This window comes from Vitis vinifera, chromosome 7 (assembly GCF_030704535.1).
Source record: "Vitis vinifera cultivar Pinot Noir 40024 chromosome 7, ASM3070453v1".
NCBI classification, from domain to species: domain Eukaryota; kingdom Viridiplantae; phylum Streptophyta; class Magnoliopsida; order Vitales; family Vitaceae; genus Vitis; species Vitis vinifera.
In genome coordinates, this window is record NC_081811.1 from 11,089,998 (window position 1) to 11,095,879 (window position 5,882).

Sequence of the window (5,882 nt, forward strand, 5' to 3'; positions counted from 1 at the left end):
AACTAAAAAATATGGCTCTGAATGCCTAACAGAGAAAGTGGCTCTAAACACCTAATTGAAAAAAGTTGCTCAAAACGCCTAATTGAAAAAATAGCTCTAAACGCCTAATTGAAAAAGTGGCTCTAAACTCCTATGAAAGTGGTGGCTCTAAACACCTATGAAAGTGGTGGCTTTGAATGCTTAATGGAGAAAGTGGCTCTAAACACCTAATTGAAAAAAAAAAAAAAAAAAGGCTCTAAAATGCTTATGAAGGTGAAAGTAAACAAAAATATGATAATCTCAACGCAGGGGATATGCCCCAATGTGACAACCCACAAAGGTTAAAACCTAGACTATGTAATGATAGTGTTTTGCCAAAACCTCATAATCTCAAAGAAAGAGGTATGCCCCGATATTAAAGGTGCATTGAGCTACTAAAATGTCAACGAAACAAGCAACTATAAACATTGTAATGAGAAGGGAACAATGCATTATGATAAAGGTCTTAAAAAATTAGTATGAACATAAATCTCTCTATATCTTAAATAAATTCTCTATCAACTGATCTCAAACATAAAGCTTAATAAATGTACATCATAGTTTGACTAAAGAATGACTATGGCGAAAACAAATTGTCTCATAAATACTTGATTAAGGAATCATTGATGTTTTCTGGGTGGAATTTGAAGCAATCTGTATCAGTCTTAAGCAAAGTCACATAAAGCTGACTATGATATCACAAATCATACGAATCTTAGAGAATGTGCTCAAACCAAAAGGTGAACTAGCTACGAAAATACTAATTGGTCATGGAGAAGCCAATCCCCGATGTAGAACAGGGAATCATAAATACAAGGCAGAAAACTATCCATCTAATCAAAGTGGGGAATATACCCTAGTATAACAAAAAAAAAATACTCATATAAAGTAAGCAATCAATACTGACCATTTGCCCATGCATCATTGCCCCTAATAGATCTCATCAATGAGAGGGGGATATGCCCCAATATGGCACCTAATGTACAAATCTCAGGAGGAACAAACAACACTGATCATTCATTTATGCACTTAATAGTCACACAAATCTCAATGTCCCAAAGAAAATATAGCACACCCATATAATGATGACCTAAAGTGATAGGCCAAAGCTATAATAGATTAGAGGCATGGCATATGACAAAGGTCTATCATTACCAATCAAGCATCTCCACAAATCATGGATATGAGATTCGTACAGACCAATGACATCTAGGAAAATATTATGATGAGGGTAATATGGCCCAGTATAAACATTTGGTACGTCAAAGAGACAAAATTGATATCGTCAAATGAATACTATCTTCGTACTCAAGTCCCCTCAAATTAGTACAACTAAGGAAAGTTATATCACCAGTGATGCAATGGTAGTGGAGATAGTGATCCGGAGATCCTAGTAAAAGGTTACTGATTAATCCTCACACCCAATGTATATCAACCCTGATCCTTGAAGTGAAAGATCCCATAGAACACTCACCAAACTACCATCAATCCAAATGCATAACATAAGTGATCCAAGAAGTGAAACACTCTCAAAAGGCTCACATATGAGCTCAATGATAGATAACCTAATGGAAAACCCTCAAATATCAATGAATGCTCAATGGAATATGCTACTATAAACAAACATATCATTGCACTTTTTCTTTTCCTTTTTTTTTTCTTGTTTTTTTTAGAACACTAGTATCAACAAACTGAAACTGCATTGAGAAAACAATAGAAATTAATAAACTCTTCCTAATCACTGATAAAAATATGAATCCTACACAAACCTCAAAAGTATGCCAACTCCAATCACTAACAAGTGTATAAAATCCAAATCCTAAGACCACTTCTCAAGCTAAGATGTTTGTATCAAAGTCAACAGGTGGAATGAAGGGTATGACATGACTATCTTGATGCACTAAAAATGTCAAAAGTCATCAATCAAATCAAATAAGGTGAGTGAGATGAAGCAAGTGAAGAGAAAAACATGAAAATTAGAGGAAAATGAAGAATAATGAAACATAATAAGAGTGAGATGATAAGATGATGATAGTAAGAATAAATAACATAAATCAAATAGTTCAAAGCTCATGAGACTATCCAAGTAAAACATGCATACACAACCAAGGGCCCCTGCCTAAGTGATGAAAGGTAAGCAAAGCTATAGGAAAGAAAGGTTATAATGTACCTCATGAGGCTCAAGGGGCTAGCAATTGGTTATGTGTGAAATGGGTGCGATAAGGTATGAGGCTAACCAAAATGATGATCACCCATCATTTGATCATGATCTCAAATGTAATACTTTTTCAGTTGATCCATATTGGTTGGCTCTGAAAACTAGTTTCCATCTAGGTTAGTTAACCATGTAACCCCTTCTAGAGTTAGCTCTCAAATAACATAAGGTCCACTCCAATTAGGTCTGAACTTTCCCCTGGGGTATTCAACTAAACCTCTGAGAATCCTCAAAACCAAATCCATTTGTTTGTAATGTCCTAAGCTTAACCCATTTCCTAAATGCACGGGTGATCTTCCTCTAGCAAGCCTAAATATCATCCGCAACTCTCAATCTCCTTTCATTTAAAAGGTTAAGTTGATCAAACGGAGCCTGAGCCTACTTTGTTTTTAAAACTTGCTACTCAAGGGCTATAAATGCCTCAACTACGAAATGTGGCTCTAAACGCCTAAGATTATGGTTCTAAATGCCTAAACTGAAAAATGTGGCTCTGAACACCTAAGTTGATGAAGTTGCTCTAAACGCTTAAGGAAACGACTCTGACTACCTAAGTTGATGAGTGACTCTAAAAGCCTAAGCTGATGAAGGTGGCTCTAAAAGCCTAAGTTGATAAAGGTGGCTCTAAATGCCTAATTGAGAAGTGGCTTTAAATGCTTGACTCAAAAAGCGACTCTAAACACCTAATTGAGAAAGCAACTTTGAACGCCTAAGTTGAGAAATGTGGCTCTAAATGCCTAAGCTATAATCACATACCAAATCAAACTAGAATGAGGGAATGACCTAAATAGACTCGAAGAATAGGAATGCTTCAAAAAAAAACTAAGAGGTGGGGGTACAAGGTCTACAGCCAGGAACACCTAAAATAGAAATGGGAACAAAGGAAACCAATCTATAACCTAAAGACAACTAAATGACTCAAGAGAAGGAGCAACTAAGATAATAAACTCATTGAAAATGGGGTATGTCCTAGTAGAAGAGCTCTGAAAGAGGGAATGCCCCAAGTGATTAAAGGGAAAACCTAGATCTCTCATTTTCCCAAGCCTAGATTAGGTTAGGAATATGCATAACTATCCTAGGCTTTTTCTAAATCCTATGCATAATGGAAAAATAGCATTTTTATTCTTTAAAATGATTCAGAAAGTGTTAATGAAAAACATACCTTCGATTCGAATGTTCCTGAATCAAATCCACATGGTGAAAATGAAGAACAAAATCGCAAAAGTCTCGTAAACCCACAATGTTATGCCCAATGACTCAACCTAGTTTTTGGCACACTTTCGGTAGGGAGGAAAGAGAGTGGAGACTATGGCTTTCTATCTCTCTGGATCTTGAAAAACCAAAGTTATGGAAACTCTAAACCCTATAGGGTATTTACAGGGTTCCTAAGTGGGCTTAAGTGACATGAGCCCACATGGACTTAGGTCACTTAATCTAGCCCAAAATGAGTTTTAATTGATTTATTAACCCAATAAGGCCTACTAATTAATCAATTTGCCCAATCCAAAAACTTTGTTTACTTACCCCTATGTAACCTTACGTAATTATCAAAACGTTCTTATGCACAAAAGTGAACTTAAAGTCAGTCCTACCTTCATAACCCATGCCAACAAGGTATATGAGGTCAGAGTGGGGACCACTAGGACCTATAGGAATATTGGCTCCCTCATAATCCAATTCTAAAGTTGATTCAACATCACACTATAGACAATCAACTAAACTCCAGTATCCCATGTAAATAACAATGAGACACCAAGTTCTCGGGTCTGTGACCTACTATCCATTGTGTTCAGTTTCCCCATGAACTGGTGTCCGTAGTCTAACAAGGTGAAAGCTATCAACCTTTTAAGACTACCTCTACCATCATTGAGTTACAGATCCTCCTATTGTGTATTCAATTGACATATCTTAGCTCTCAAAGAGCCTATGTCAAGTTCCACTTAAGGAACTATTATGACCATAGTTTCCATGAACACACCTCTTTAGGATCACCCAAAGGGACACACTATCTCAATCCCAAGAGATATCATAGTGTTTCTATTGAGAATACCTATTGCTACCAGTTTCCATCAACAATGACCCAATCCATAGGGAATATATGATTAGCTAATAATCTCACCCGTAGAGCAAAGTCATTGCTAACTTTATCACAAGCTCAATATTCTCTCAAGGTTGAGAGACAACATAATGAAGTAGCTTCGTGAGGCCATGACTACTTGGTAGTCTTAAGTTATGACTCACCGTAGGTCCTATCCAATATGCAATCATACACATTAGTGCACTCACCATGGGAAACCCATCTCGATAGCCAAGACTAGTCATCCCTCTAATTATGAGGTGGCACACCACAACCTCTAATGGGTTTCCTAGGCCCATGAACCAATTGTGAACAAGTCATCTATTTGCAAGGAACTCATGACTTAGATCTTCTTTGCAACTCCTAATGCATGTAAGAATGCTCATAAAGTATAATACATGGAATAAGGATAGATAAAAGTGAAACTAGAACATCATTAAATAAATAATAAATTCCAAATTTATTACATCATGTCATGCTTTTAAAGGCTCTATCCTAATAGTGATAACTCATAACGATCCGTAAAATGAGTCGAATGTCCATGAAATCCACAAGAGATCTAATGAACTCAAAGAGCGGATATGCCCTAGTGTAAGATAATGACCAACATAAGACATAGAATGTCACCATACAGGACACTCTAGGATATGCTCAATGGCAATGCAATGAAAATATATAGTCTTAATCAACAAATGATTAAACAAGATTATGTGTCACCAAGACTATGCTGACAAAGCAAAACTAAAATAATGGACCAAACAAATGTTGACTAAGACTCCAAGTCTAAAATGTAAGCAAGTTAAGGCATGACATGTCAACTATCAATGTGAAAATATCATCACAAATACTTCAAAAATATAACAAGTCCTAGTATCGTGGAAGATATTGAACCTAATGTCCAAAGACATGTGAAAACTCGGCCAAAAAGCTCAAGACTAGTCCACATCCTCTTCTAATCAAGACTTGTTATGGTCTCTTGGATCGAAGCCATAGCAACAACAAACTAATCAACTATAACCACCTACGGATCCATATCTCTCTTATCCAGGATCTAATCTAACTAGTCTGACAATTTGATCAATCTACCTCTAACACTGATCCAAGAAGTTGAACCTAGATCAAACGTATCAATACTCCTACAATAATGGAAACACTAGATAAGACACAATGTAAAGGAAACTCTACAAGGAATGTCTATCAACCATGTAAGATGGTAACTCTAGAAATACTCAAACCAATACCAAACTCCAAGAAAATATATAAGAGGCTACTCCTAACCACTAGGTTGGTCAAAAGACAATCATAAAGTAACAAGTCTCACATGAAGTATGAGAACTAGGGAAGCAAGGTCGACTAAGACTAGGGATTTGAAAACAATGGGATACAAGTGTGTCCCACACAAAAAAAGCACCAAATAGTCATGCAGAAGAAAAATGAGTCATGTAGCAACCAGTCATGCAAAGGACAGGTGTAAAATAGTAAACCATTGATGTCCTAACTAAACATAAGTGATAGTATATCATGCTAAAGTGAATAGTATATCATGCTAAAGTGAACAAGCAATTAGATAATCAT